The sequence below is a fragment of the Ursus arctos genome, unplaced genomic scaffold (genome assembly GCF_023065955.2).
Source record: "Ursus arctos isolate Adak ecotype North America unplaced genomic scaffold, UrsArc2.0 scaffold_18, whole genome shotgun sequence".
Lineage (NCBI taxonomy): Eukaryota > Metazoa > Chordata > Mammalia > Carnivora > Ursidae > Ursus > Ursus arctos.
The window spans coordinates 5,096,136-5,112,709 of NW_026622852.1; positions in this window are offsets into that span (position 1 = coordinate 5,096,136).

Consider the following 16,574-nt stretch of genomic DNA (forward strand, 5'->3'; position numbering starts at 1 on the left):
TTTAAGATTTATTTATTTATTATTTTAGAGTGTGGGGGGGAAATGGCAGACAGAGAGAGCAGGGAGGGGCAGAAGGAAAGGGAGAGAGAGAGAATCTCATGCTGACTCCCTGCTGAGCAGAGCCCAACATGGGGCTCAAGCCCATGATCCTGAGATCATGACCTGAGCTGAAATCAAGAGTCAGACACCCAACCGACTAAGCCACCTAGAAGTTCCTAGGATTGGCAGATTTGGTTTTAATATTTTACTCCTTCCATCTTTGTATTTATCTTAATTTTATAAGTTTTCCTTCTTATATATTAATATTCTTAGTAAATTTCAACCCTTATGGGACCTATTAGGATGATTTTAATAGAAAATTACTCACAAAACAGAGTCATCGGATGTTGAATGAGAACAATGGAAGGTCCTTAACATAAATTTGATGGATTTTCCCAATTCTTAGAGATGCTTTGAGATGAGGCATTGAAAATCAATCTCATGCCTTTTCTTTCTTAAACAATCATTTATGTCTTAGACTAATCCATGTAAAAGACCATAGCAAAAATAAAATCACTAAAAAAAATGATAGTTTATTTTTTCTGAAATAGGGCAGGATAATTGTCTGAGAAACATATTATCTTATTTTCTATTTCTGACATTAGTCACTGCTGTCACATGGAGACATATCATATCTATAATCATGTGTGGTTTATGTAAAACATGAGGCTGCAGAGCTTGACTTCTCAATAGGAATTGCAGTAAGAAATTAAAATAATGGCTCTCATGGCAAAAGACTGCTGTGATGACAGTAAGCTAATTTTCCAGGCCTGAGAATTTCAAAAAATGTTTTGACAACCAACAGTGAAAAGCTTTCATCCTTATTTCACTCTTACACTAAGTGCCAGGTTTTTATGCATTTGTAATCATGGACCTCTTCAAATGCAAGAATATTAGCATTACTGATTTGTTTTCCATTATCACATAAAGGCTCCTTACACTTTAGAGTGTCCTATAGACTGATTTAAGATAAATTACAATAGCAATAAACCTCAGGGCAGAGTATTGTAAGCCTTAAGGTGTCAGCATAGAAATTTGAGGAAAACAGAAAACTAAGCACAATCTACAAAGAGGAAAGAGGCGTAGGTGAGATATTCTGTCATTTCACTGGTTCTAAACAAAATCATGTATGAAGTCTCATACTGACACTTCAAATAGTAGAGGAATGCTTTCACTTTAATGGATTTAACTTGATATATTCTCTTTTTGCACTGCTAAATCTGCAAAACACAGTAAAATATAAGGTAAAAGTGTGCAATACCCCACAGATGGAGCATAATAGAGTATTTCAGTATTTTATCCTAGAGTCTGGAAATGTCTGTTAGGAACCATTAATTGTTCCATATTTTACTTCAGAACCCATGAATGTGTATAATCCACATCATACTTGGATGTCACCTCTGGTGATACTTGCAGTGCAAAATTGGAAAAAGAACTAGATTAGCCATACTGAGATGAATACAGTCTTACCCTTCTCATTACTCATGATCAACCACTGCATTTCAATACACAAAAATAGCCAGTGATTTCCTCTTTACGTAAAAGAGTTCATGAACAACATGACATCTGGACAAGAATGAAAACTAAGTTTACATGCATAGACTTTATTATTCAAATGCATAAAACACAACAGTGTTAATCTGGAACATTTTTAAATCAAATGTACAGTGAGTATGTGTTGCATGGTAATTGGCCATAATTAGTCAGCAGTTCCTACGAGTTACCATAAAAACATTATTTTTACACAACAAAAATGTGTTCTCTCATATTAAGTAATAAATGTATTAATGTATGCACGATAGTAGATAGGATTTCTATTTTTTAAAGATTGATTGATTTATTTTAGAGAGAGAAAGAGAGTTCACGGGGGGTGGGGGAAAGGGAGGAATTTCAAGCAGACTCCCTGCTGAGTGTGAAGCCCAACGTCTGGCCCAATCCAAAAACCCTGAGAGCATGGCCTGAGCTGAAACCAAGAGTCAGATGCTTAACTAACTGAGCCACTTAGGTGCCCTGATAGTAGGTAGGGTTTTAATAGGCATTGTCCTCACCTACATGTACCTCTGACATTTGAGCATATTAAAGCACAAAAGTCATGCATGCCTCTTCTTACCCAGTAAACAGTGATTCTTTTCCTAACCTGCCCAGTCTATCATGTTTACTGTTACCATGCCTGAAGTCATTTTATCTATCCTATCTTGTACGGCTTCTGTACCTCTCTCTCCCTTACATTTACACCAAGGGGAACTTGAACTGCAATGGACATTCAAGAAGCTGATAGCAGTAGAATTGAAGACTGACCATTCTCATCACTTAACAGCATAAACACCTTGAACAATGGGGGAACTCTCATACCGGCAATAACGTTTCTCTTCTAGGTTACATTACTACAATTGTGTACTGGTCAAACATATAGGACAATAGGAAAAGTTATTAAGACGTAGGCTGATGTACAGGTTATCTGACAATTCTCTTTTAGCTCTATTACTGAATGCAAAAAGCAATTGAAGCGGTGAAAAGTATTCCCCATACATCACCCTTTTCTCTAACTGACTGAAAACAGCTGTGCATGAAAGGTACCTCTTGTTCTGCCTGGACATGTGCTGTAACATTTGAGTAGCAACAGGTGGCAGTGTCTTCCTGGGTCACACCTTTCTCAGCCTTGCCAAGCTAAGGAAAGGACAGAATAGAGTTTTGTTCTAGGAGAAAGACTCTGGTCACTGTAAGAAGCTTTCCTTCTTTAGCCAGTATATATATTCTAAATTTACACCCTTAGAATGTCTGAGAGCTGAGCTATTCTTCCAACTTTATGGATGGAAAAACTGCACATTTAAAAAGTAAATAACTTGGGGCACCTGGGTGGCACAGCGGTTAAGCGTCTGCCTTCGGCTCAGGGCGTGATCCCGGCGTTATGGGATCGAGCCCCACATCAGGCTCTTCCACTGGGAGCCTGCTTCTTCCTCTCCCACTCCCCCTGCTTGTGTTCCCTCTCTCGCTGGCTGTCTCTATCTCTGTTGAATAAATAAATAAAATCTTTAAAAAAAAAAAGTAAATAACTTATGCAAAGGTACGCAGACAGTAAGCTGCAGTACCGGGATTTAAAATCTGAACTATGATTATATAGTTAAAGATCAGTGACTTTCCACTTCACTATTTCAGCACCCACTACAGTATCTTACTCATTCTTTTTCAGATTAAAAAATGGAGTAAGCAAATCCACTGAGCTAGAATGATGGGTGTACTCTCTTTCAATGTGACCATCTACTGGAACATTTAAAACTGTGTTCAGGTATATAAACGTATAGTAGCAGTGTCATAATTTCTTTAATAAACGCTTTTACTCTTGATTTCCATAGATAGTTCTTTGAGGCTAGTAGCTTTCATTATGATTTTAATGTCAAGATTATATTTTGAAAGGCAGCATAAGTATACTCATTCAGAACATGGGATTCAAAATCAGACTTATTTCCTGAGTTCAAATTCCAGAGCAGCTACATAAAAGTAGTGCAAATTTCAACAACTTTATCTGTGCCTCAGTTTTCTCATCTGTAAAATAGGAATAAAAATTGTATCCTCCAATACGATTGGTAGAAATTAAATAGCTTAATATATGTTAATCCTTTCATTTACAGAAAATACTATTTTTTTTGAAAGAGAGAAGAGAGAGTGTGCATGGGGTTTGGGGGAAAGTGGGGCAGAGGGAGGGAGAGAATCTTAAGCAGGATCCACTCCCAGCATGGAGCCTTATGCATGGCTTGATCTCATAAGTCTGAGATCATGACTTGATCCTAACTGACTGAGCCACCCAGGCAACCCAGTGGGTATTATTTCAATATTTGCTATTACTATTTTTAAATTTTATAAAATTTGCAGTTAAATGGTGAAATTTTTTGAGGTTTCTGGCCATGCTCTCTAGAAATAAATAATACTTTGGAGGATTTATTTCACATAATTTGTAATGCCCACTTGACAAGTCTGCCCTAAGCAAATTAGGTAGTAACCGCGAAGGACAGATTACAATGGGCTCACAGTCCTTAGAGTTCTGTGGTTATCTTACTATGCTGAGTCTTCTCTTTTTAGTAATAAAAGATCGTGGAGTTGGGATAATTTGTCATGCAATGTCTTAAAAGATGCCAAGTTTACCAATTTCTGACTGTTATAAGAAGGGTGGGTAGAATTACGATTAAAAAGAGATTTCGAAGACTCTTCCCTAGAAGTAATTCATAAGACTCAACAGGGTATTGTGGGTAGATTAGTATAGTACGTACTGCGTGCTCCATGATCTACTGATGCTCACTAGCATATTGAAGGGCCTGAGAATTAAATCTGGGATGTAAACATGTGCAACTTTTTCTTAAAGCCAGCTTTTCCCAAATGTATGTGTGTTGTGTGTGGGTTTATGTGTGTGCAAACTTTAACCAGCAATATTTATTAACTACTCTTCAGAAGGACACATTTTGGGAAATGTTCCTCAGTTTAGATTTAATTCTACCATCGGACAGATGGATTTTCCTGAGGAATGAAGTAGAAAATGGTAAACAACAACAAACTGAGAATTTGCTTAGTGCACAACATTTCACTAAGCACCTTTCATGTAATCATCTCACTATATATTCATAACAACCCAAAGTTTAGGTACGAGCATTATTCTCAATTCATAGATGAGCAAATTGAGAATAGAATATTTAAATATCCATCTTAAGGTCAGATGGCTGAACTTAAGAAGTAGAACTTGAACTTATGCAGTCTAGCTGTAAAGCCTACACTCTTGGACTCTGAGCTCTATTATTTCCCCAGGTAGGGAAGACAAGTGGTAGAAGAAGAAGTGGTCTGATGGACTGGGCATTCAGGAATACATTCAAGAGAAGAAGGATGATCTCAGAACTGGCTATCTGCAAAGAAGTCAGGAAGCATCAGGCATGGGATCATAATGAAAATGTCATAGATTTTTGAAACTCTGAGACTCCCTTTGTTATTATTTGTCGTTTTAATACTAGTGAGAAACATATTTTTAAAAAAATTAAAAAGATGTACAGGCTTGAGTAGTAGCACATAGGGAAGGGAAAAAAGGGAATGGATACATAGTGAGTGCCTAAGTGCATCCTAAGTGCCGTGCATCTGTTCGTCACTGGCATGAATTATTCCTTGTTTTCCCCATAAACGTACAAACGTACAAAATAGGGATAATTTTGCTTATTTTATAGAAGAGGAAATTGAGGCTGAAAATTATTAGACCACTTGCCGTTGAATAAAATAATAAGGAAGAGACAGAGGTGGCTTTGAAATTCAGAGACACTGATTGAAAAATTTCCCCTGTAACAGTCTGAGAGTGTGTAGGAGACCATGTTTGACTCATGAGTGAGAGGAACCCCAAGAAGTGGACTAAGTGTTAGCAGACTACAAAGGAAGTAAAAGTGGATTTCCTACGTGATCGCCTGAAAGCAAAGAACAGGGATGTGTAAAACACTTACGTGAAGAAGAAAAAAAGACTCCCTTTTGGCAGATAAAATGCAGAAAGGCACCCAAATCTGTAGAAATAAATTGCAGCATGATAGTCTTTTCCTACAGCTGGGGCAGCATCAGGCCAGGTTACACTACCTGGAATGTAGAGCATAGCTGGTATCTCAGCTGTCCTCCTTTCCTAGATGCCTTTGAACAGGGCACAATCTGAGCAACCATAAGAAGTATCCCTGGACATGGGGAACCACACTTAATATTGACATGTGAACCCGACACTTAACCATAGGAAAACCAGTTTCCACGATCTACCTCTTCTTGCCCTTATTTCATATCATACAGCTAGCTTTACATTTACTGTAGATGCTTTTCACAGCTCCTACTGCTTTCTCCTATATGGCATATTTTAAGGTTGAGAGCAACCACAGGAAAATAAAAGCTGATCTTATATTGGAAAACTTATTGTGCAATGGAAAAATGACCTCAAGTGCGCTCAGTAAAAGTTATATAAAATCATAAATCCTAGCCACAGCTGCAGTGTATTAGAGACTACACATTACATCCGTAAATAATTGCAAATCCATTCTGGGTATGATTTTAGATGCTATAAGAGACAGCTTTGGAAGCACATATTTAAAGAAGCGCTGCCAATGCCCTACCTGCGAGGAAGGAGGTCACATATCACTTACCTGGTCATACCTACTACATTTTATAGATGTGCTAGAAAGAAGCACCTTTGTAATTTACATCTCAGTATTATTTTATATTTAATATATATTATATTTAACACATAATTTATTGAATTTTTATCCATTCTATTTAATAAATACAAGTGCATGTAACAATATATTTTAGTTATTTTAAATTCATTGTTTCCTGTTGTTTAATTGCATGACAAGTTTCCTTTTTATGTCTTGTAAAATCTTCACTCAGACTTTCTCATTGTCTCATTTTTACAATACTCATTATTTTCTGAAACTCACACTGGATCAAGTTATTTCATCTAAAATTTGCCATAGATCCTTCAATATATTCTGTTGCCTGGGGTATTAAATTTGATGAAACATTCCTCGTGAGTAGAAAACAAAAACAATTGTAAACAAAGATCAGAAATAGAAAGCTTCAGATTATTGCTAGAAGGGTGTCAATATTAAAAGAATACTAAGTTTAGTATTAATAAAGGAACCCTAAAACTAATCTCAATATTATTATAATGCTTATTAAATCAGATACACAAAACAGGTCATAATAGCTACCCTTCTTTGATGGTTTATTATCACAATTATTTATACTAAAAAAAGTTAATAATATATGAATAAAATCCATAACCTATGTACATTTTTTAAAGTAAGCTCCATGGCCAGTTTGGAGCCCAATGCAGGGCTTGAACTCAAAACCCCAGGATCAAGATAAGAATTGAGATTAAGAGTCTGATGCTTAACCGACTGAGTCACTCAGGTGCCCCAACTGATGTATAATCTTATCCTCAAGACTTTAGCTGTCCGCATAGATATTTTCTGTAACGTATATAAGTGGTATTTGTCGTAGTAGTATCCATCAATAGCTAACACTTTGCTTTGAAAAGTGTCCTGTTTATTCCATAAGCATTTCAAAATGAGTATAAAGGAAAAATTTCTATTTTGTAAAAAAAAAACCAAACAAGTTTTCAAAACTATACTTGTGAGGTAGCAGAGAGAAAATACAATAGTTATATTCTAGTCAAATTCTTGTAAAAGAGAAACAACTCACAAAGTTAATCATCATTTTTTCCTGATAATTTACTCCAAACATTTCATATCTTTTTAAATAATAATTACACATTCATTTCCTCATGCATTCCTTCAACAGTCTTTCTTCTTTTTCTTTTTCTTTTTTTTTTTTCTTTCATAGGCTCCACAACCAGCATGGAGCCCAATGTGGGGCTTGAACTCACAATGCTGAGATCAAGACCTGAGCCGAAATCAAGAGCTGGATACTTAACCAACTGAGCCACCTAGAGGTCCCCTTCAACAGTCTTTTTTAAACACCCATTCTGTATCAGATGTTAAGAATAAGAAAAGGACCTGACTTTCTGAACCCAATTAGACAAAAAAAATTAGAATTCAATAATGTAACTAACATGATAAAGGGATTACAAAGTGTTGGGGAATATACAGAACTATTGTAGCTGAGGGAGAAGAGAAAGGCTGAACAAAAAGCACACATCTTAGACTGGTTTTCAGAGAATTTTCACTTACCTAGCACTAATGTCTGCACATGCTTTTAGTTACTTTTTATAGCTTGTTCTTTTTATTTTAAGTAAGGCTAGAATTACTTCTTCATAAATATCCATACATTTCCTGATTGTTAGTTTTCTTCCCTAAAACCAGGACATGGGATACACATTGTTAAGATTATTGCCATTGGATTATAATGCTTACTTTATGCCAAACTGTAATATGTATAAATACATTAACAGCATTGTAGCAAGATGAGCTTAAAGGTAAATAAGTGAACAAAAACACCATTGTACCATAGTTTAATTAGCAAGGAATAGTAGCAAAAGTTTACCCCAAATATCTGGATCGAAATGGAAACAACCCAAATGCCTCGTTAGACAGAGAGAATTATTGTTACATGCTTGTGTTTTTGTCTTATGCATCATTCTGAGACACTCAAGGGGAAGGTTTAAGGGTCCATTGTCCCTCCGTTTCTTCCCCCACACTGAACCTAATGAAACTTTTCTTCCTCCTCCTTCTAAATGGAACTCTAGAGTCTAAAGGAAACTAATTTTTACTTGAAGCAGAATCAGGATTGGTCCATTCCTCTTCTACATGGCAATTTATCACATTTTTTTGCTTGTGTTCTTAAGAATTTAGATAAATTAAAAGTGGAATTATAGAAACTAATATAACACTGTATATTAACTAACTGGAATCAAAATAAAAACTTTAAAAAAAGTGGAATTATAGAATTTAATGGCTAGATACTTTAAAAATATCTACTTCAGCTCTCTCTACACACACACACACACACACACACACACACACACAATGGAGATCTATAATAATAAATACCATGAATTGTATCTGGTATGTGACCATTATAAACTCCAGGCAATGCCATTGAAGCAACTCATTACAGCCAAAAGTATTAAAATAACTACAAAATTATTAAAATAAAATTATTTAACAACTAATTATTAAAATAACTACAGTTTGCCATAGTAGTTGTATATATGTCATTTTATAAATGCAATTTTAGCTAATATTTTCTTGTTTCAGGTATGTCATTTATCTATTTTTTTAAGTAAACATTTAGGTATACAACGAGATTTTTTAAGGTGTATAATGTGATAATTTAATATCCATATACATGATGAAATGCTCACCATAATCAAGTTAATTGACACATCCATCACCTTGCATAGTTACTATTTTTTGTATGTGGTGAGAACACTTAAGATCTACTGCCTTTTACATGTGCCATTTAAAAGTTATTTTATAACAAAATTTTTGATCTTTAACTTCCAGTCTATTTATCCAAAACTCATCATTTTGATCTCAAAGTCAATACAAGAAAATGTTGAAAATTTTTGTTCAAAATATTTTTAAATACAACATGTAGGTGGAATCATTCAAAGTCTTTTTTTTTATTATTCGAAGTCTTTAAGAAACAAAAGAATTATACTCTGCACAGACTATGATTTGTCCCTGCTTGTCTCATTTCTTGCAACATGTTCCAGCCATAATTATTTCTTGGCTCCTGCATCATGCATTCCAACTATTTAATGTCTTTGCGTACTCTGGGCCTCTGAACACATTTTCTTCCCCTTATATATCTGGAAAACTCCCCTTAATCATGTTTCAAATATCAGTTCAATTGGTGCCTGCTTTGAAATATCTTTCCTGAGCCCAAGCCTCCCTTCTGTATTCCCAAGTGCCTGGAGTATCAGTCTAAAATAGCACTACATAATTTACTTCATTATGGAGGTTTCTTCTAGTCTCCATTGGACTGAGGAGTCCTTGAGGACAGTTTGTTTTGTTAGTTTTTTGTTTGTTTTGTTTTAATTTTTTTTCCTAATGCTTAGCAAAGTACTCTATCCATTAGGCACTCAGATAGCCTTGATAGAGTAATATTAGTTATGGCCCATATTTTGAAAACCACATTACATTTAATCATAAAGTGAACATTAATACCCATTATCAAAGCATGCTGTTAACTACCCAGTCCATTTTACTCTACAGTTCTGATGATGGTTGTAACACATTTTCAAATTAAATTAGCTAGATGGCTAGACAAAAGCCAAATGGAGGGAAGAATGTCAGTCCTTCAGCAGAAGTATATATGGGAAGAAGTACATGAGATCAGAAGGCAAGAAAACAAGAGTCTTGTCTCTCCCCTTTTACCCACCCTTTATATGACTTTCTGTTTCTTCATCTTTAGATGAAAGAGTTAACCTACATGGGTCCTTGGTGTTTGCAGCTCTGTGGTCTTGACAATGAATAATTTGCTCATCCTTTACTCTCTCTGCCAACCTGTGTTCCACCAGTTTGCTAATTTCTAATCCTTAAGGCTGTCAATATAAAAAAATACATGAACATGTTAATTAGTAACATGTTAGATGCATAGTTATTATCTCACAGGAGAAGCTCCTAAATTACTTGCCAATATTTTTGTAACAAAAACTGTACAACAGAAAACAAATTGTGGTTACATGGGGCCCTAATCGGATGGATGCACCACTATTTTAGGATGTCACCATGAAAACACAAGTCTTTAGGACTCCTGGCGGAAGGAGAAAGGAACAAAGAAACTTTTACATTCCACTTTAAATGCCATTACCTAGAAGTGGTACACATCACCTCCACTCACATTTTATTGGCCCAAACAAATCTCATAGCCACAAATAACTACAACTAACTACAAGGGGGTGAGTGCTCAGAAAAAGAAGGGAATCTTAGTTTACCACATAGTCTTAAAAAAAAAGAGTACATTTTTTGGTAACCTGCTCACTCTTCTCCTAACTTTATTTGTGCACAATATTCCATGGCATTCAATAAAATTCTACATTGTTTCCAATATATTTTTGAGTTTGAACTTATGAATAGACCACGAATGTTCTAATAAGAGTTCTCCTCTACCACAACTTCATGCAGAAAATCAGGTTGGTTCCTATTTTTCAATAACATAACACAATGTTCTAAGTCCCCCTTAAGTGAAATTTTGATGTCAAGTATAATCCACATCCATTTTAATTTTTTTAAAGATTTTTTTTTTAAGTAATCTCTATACCTAACATGGGGCTTGAACTCATAATCCTGAGATCAGGAGTCACATGCTCTACCTACAGTCAACCAAGAGCCTCAAAGATAAGCCAAATTTGAATTTTTTTCATTAAGACTGTTTAGTTTGCCTCCAGAAAGTTACCAATTTAATAATTTATTGACCACACTGATGTTTGTAGTCCACCTACTATATGAGAAGCCAATCTATTAGGACAAAAGTTGTGGATTCCGGGCAGAACATGGTAATCTCACTGATTAGTGCATGGAGTGAGAACTATAGTAACACAAAGAAAAGAAAAATTTACTGAGCTGTGAATGTGATTCAGAATGTATAAAAACAAACAAACAACAAACAAACAAACAAACAAAAAACAATGACTTTTATCTGAGCCTAACATAATAGGTGGAGTTTCAATAGGTATTTGGAGTATGAAGGACAATTCAAATGATAACATGATCAAAGGGACAGTGGTAAGAAAGTTTTAGAAAAGTGTACTTAGAAAAGTATTTGGCCATTTGGAGTAAAATGAAAGATTTTTTTTTTCTTTCTTTCTTTTTTGTTTTATGACATTTTTTTAAGATTTTTATTTTTGGTTAATCTCTACACCCAATGTGGGGCTTGAACTTAAAACCCCAAGATCAGGTGTCACATGCTTTACCAACTGAGCCAACCAGGAGCCCCTATTTTGTTTTGTGTTATACATAGTGAAATATAAACGGGAAGAAGAGCATTAGGCCAGAATACAGAGGAATTTGAATGCCAGCTATTAGATATCAAATGTCTGTATATTCAACTGAAACTTTAGGCAATGACACACAGAAAGGGAAAAGAGAATAGAAACTACAGCAAAGGTTTACAATTGATGTCATGAGGGACAGAATTTTAGTAGTGAGGTTGACAGAAAAGGATAAATAGCAGGAGCCATCGTAAGGGATAAGCTCTTAACTGACTGAATGTGGGGGTGAGAAAGAAATAAAAAATGATACTAAGGGGTGGAGCTTGAAAATATTCTGAAATTAACTAAAATATATATTAGGGAAATATGACTTTTAGTGAAGAATGTATAAGTTTGCCTTTTTCATTAGACAATGGAACTAAAACAAACTTGGCACATGGGAATGGAAAAGGGAATACTGGTACATATTCTGGATGTGAGACCTAATTTGTACAAATGGATGACACTCCCTAAGAAAAAAGAAAGAAAAATATAGTACTATAACAAAAGAAGTCTGATAAAGGCCCGCAATTGAGGGATGTGAAAAAGAGAAGACAACAAAAGTGAGAAACTGTCAAACTGGAGTGTGAACTATATTAGTCATAAAGATTCTTCTGCATGAGTAGGCAACTGTTTTGTTTTGGTTTTTATTTTTATATGGGCCATTTGTTGTCATCATGTGTGTGCTAGAAGGAGCACAGCTTGCCATTACCAGGACCAAGATGTTTAGATTAACTCTGCCATTAAATTTAGACAAGTTTATGCTCCTTTCTTAACCAATGTCCTCATCTGTCCAACAAGAATAATAACACCAACTTTGTTGTGAGGATACATGCAACAATATGCATAATAGTACCTGTCATCATTCTTGGTAAAATAAATCTTCAATAAACATAAGTTGAATGCAGATTCATATTTTTTAACCTATTGAACCACACAGTATCTGGTAAATTACATATATGTAGTATGTGATCAATAAACATTTGTTGCATTCAGGGCTGGGAAAAGATAGACTTTGGAACTGGAAGGTAAACTGCAATATGATTAAACTCGTTCTCCATTCTGGATTATCCCTACAGACATTTCCTCAATTGGCTAAATGTATTTTCAACTTCCTTAGTTCAACCTACTCACAAATGTTACTTTTTATATCTGGCACTATTAATAATTTCTTTAGTATGGTAGTGACTGATCTGATCATTCAGTGATGGATGGTTCTCCCAACCCTTTGGCAAATGATAGGATAATACTTTTTGGCTCTCTTGTGGTTGAGAAAGTGTGTATGACTAGTCCAAGACAGTAAATTGTAAGAAAAAGTGACATCTGTGGATGTTCAGTCAGTCTAGCTCTTAGGGTGAAACTAACCTGACATGGACATGTCCCTTGAGCAAGAAATAAACCTTGTTGTGCAAACCAGTAAGAGTTTGGGGTTTTTGAAAATGCAACATAACTTAGTCAATCCTGACTAGTATATTTCTTCCAGATTTGCTAATTTAAAAATCTCAGCACCTCTAGTGCTACTACGATTAGCATAAAATTAGCATTTTCATGATTTAAAGATGAGCAAGGCACTACAATAGACTGATGTATCAGAAGTAACTACTATAAAAATAAACAAAGGGAGAACATAAATATGTTGTCATATTCTTTTTTTTTTTTTAAGTAGGCTCCACCTTGGGTGTGGAGCCCAACATGGGTCTCAAACACACAACCCTGAGATCAAGACCTGAGCCAAGATCAATAGTCAGATGTTCAACCGACTGAGCCATGCAAGCACCCCTGTTGTCACATTCTTTAAGGAATCAACAGAGCTGTTCCCTTAAGAAATTAGAGGAGGCTACAAGGAGATTTTCTATAAGCAACTTCTTTCTGTTATTGCATTCTTGCTTCTGGAAAGTTATGTTACTAAGATGAAGCTGTTGTAGTCTCATTGGGATGGAGAAAGATGGCTGGTAAGAAGATTGATGCTCTGATTGTATAATTAAGGGTACAGTTGATGTTAAGCTGGCTAGTTAATGGATATTTTGGGGGACAAAATGAAGCTTCCTAGTGAAATTTGTCAAGTTTTTTGATGTAACACGTAAAATAAAGTCACATGTGTTACTGTAAGTAACAAATCCTGTAGCATTCAATAAATATCCTCTCAGGTGAATTCCTTCTGAAGCCTTCTTGATCAAGTCTGAGAAACATAAACCAGGGCAAAACAAATAATCCCCTTTTACTTAAGCAACTTTAGTTTTGTTTTTCTACTGAGGTACTGACTACCCAACTATTATTATGAGGGTCATCTTTGACCCACATCATATTTAAGTGGATGTGTTTGCTATTATTATTGGTACCTGATGAAGGGCTCAGTGACAGGGTGCCTAATAGTATTTCCATGGCAAATGCTACTAGTGGTTGATAATACCAGGCCTCTAGGGGCCAATTTTCTAAAACTCATGGAGAAAAATAGGAGCTAGAAAATGAACTACCTGGTTATATATTTTTTTCATTGTTTCAAGGAGACTATTTTCAAGAATGATTGTGACAGGAATAAAAAGACAAGGACAAGCAGCCCCAAACTGTCAAAATTCCAGTATTCTTGCAGCTTCTTTCCTGATATATGCCAATGACTTATGTCAAAGAGAGGGGGGTAAAGAAAGGAAGAAAAGTTCTTTTCTCAAAGATGATGTCGACATATCTGATGCACTGGCTAAGGAATAGTGTAGGTGTTATTATTTACTCTTTGTCTTTAAAGACAAATTAAATTTCCCCATAAAAGTGTAAGAACACCCTCTCACAAACCTTCTACGAAGTACTTAGGACCCCAATGTTGAAAAGAGCATAAACAACTCTCTTTCACTTATAGCATTAAGTCCAATAATTAAATACCTCCTCTATTCTCGGCTCTGTGCTCTAGCTGCACTGAATTTGGAATTTTACTTCTCACAACCACCTTGTGAAGTTAATATTATTCCATTCTGTAGGATGAGAAAGGTATCTCAGAGAAGTTCAGTCTTTTGTTCAACATTGAAAGACAGTGAAGTCGCATCACAGTCCTCTCTATCATAATGCAGCTGCTACCCCTCTACTCACTAAACAAAACTAACAAATGGTAGAGTAAATCCAAGAGAAAGAAAAGAATCTTAAAAGCAAGTCAGGGGAGAAAGTAAGAAAAAAAAAGCACATGAGAAAGATTGCTTGTTTGAGATTTTCTTTTTTAAAGGGGGTAGGGAAGATAAGCAATTTTGTTTAATTTCCCACGTCAATCAAGGTCAATTAGAGACTATATCTTGCCCAAAGGAAGTCTACGAATGTGTTATTGGCCAGTACAATCAGGAAAATATTGGTAATAATTGAGGTGGGAACATAACTTACTATGGAAATAATCCCTGGCTAATTTCAAGAAAAAAGTGGTTCGAAAGTACCAACTACCTCCTCTTTTCAAATATTAAGTAGATTTTTATTATGAAACATAATTATTTAATGTCCCATATAGCTCACTTTTAAGCCAGCCAAAGCTTAACCAGAATCTTAGTGAAATCTTTTAAACAGATGCTCATGAATGAGACTGCTATTGATTTTGTTTTTGACATGTGAGGATTTTCGATTCGGGCATGAGGTGTCATTTGGCCTCAACATATGGGAAAGTTCTGGATTCTAGTGCTATTTAATTCCCATATGGCCCTACACACACTCTTTTAGTTCCTGTATCTCCTTTACCTTATATGCAAAATGGAGAAAACCAATGTTTTGAGGTTTTTGTGAGGGTGAAATGAGATAATAAATGCCATGGCATTTTGTGAACAATTCTGTGCAAATGATAATGGTGATTATAATCTGTGAACTTCCATTTCAGTTTCTTATACCAGTAGGAGGTTCAACTTTATTACTGTAGCTATTATTATACACTTCAGTGATTCTTCTGAGTTTTTGTCCTCCTCAATTATTTCTTCCTCATGTGTAATTTGCCAATTGAATGAGTAGCAGTTTGTTGGTTTCTACTTTTCATTCTAAATTTGTTGTAATAGAAAGATCAATTCATTCTGCTAATGGATTGATTCTAGGTTTTAGAATCAAAAAGACCCATAGTTAAATCTCTACCTCTGCTACTTCCCAGCTCTGTGATTGTGGACAAGTTATTTAGGCTCTCTGAGCTCATTTCTTCATTCATAAAATGGAAGGATGAGAGTTCAGAAAGATCATGTATGTACAGGCAATGGCATACGCTGGCTAGATGAAATATATTTTCCTTTATCTCTACTGGTTTTGTATTTCGGCTCTAAATCCAGCAGATATGCTGTCTCCTATGTAACTTTGATATACAGGCCTGATTCACTGTAGAGGTTTAAGGCAATTGTGAGTAAATAACAAGACAGATGGGGTCATGAATACACAGGTCCCCCTGAAGGGGAAGATATCCTAGATTTCCCCTTTTGTCACAGTGCTATTGGTGTTTATGAAATCGACCAGCCACTTCCTTTTTCAGAATGACCAGCTGTGAGGGCTTAGCTTGCTTCATGCGGCCAGAAGCAGAATAGCCAGGAAAACAAATCACAGCTGAGCTCCCCGGTTGATCTGGAGCATGTACTTGGCACAGCAGCCTAATTTCTTATTATTTTATGCATGGAGTTAATATGAGCCTCATTAGTGACAGATATTGTGTGATTACCTTGCCAAAAACAATGGGCATATTATTTTTATAGATTTATTCAATGATAAGTCTGTTCAACCGAGAATTATCTATCACTTTTATGTTAAACCCTATACTTGACACTGGAAACTTAAAAAAAAAAAAGAGAGAGCGAGAGTAAATCAAGGTCACTGCTTTCCAGGAATATGAAATTTAGAAAGAAAGAAGAATACATAACAATTGACTGTTTTACAACCATGATAAATCCTAGATGCATAACAGGGTATGATTAACCCTACCCACGTTGTGGAGGAGGCAGACTTCTCAGATAAAGTTAATTTTCTTGGATCCAATTTCTAAAAGTCACAGTAAGGGAACAGGAAAGCTAAAATTAAGCAAAATGCAAACAGGCTGGGTTTCAATATTCTCATGAGTTGGAAGATAATTCAGTTACTAGGAAGAACCAGAAAAATGATTCTCAAA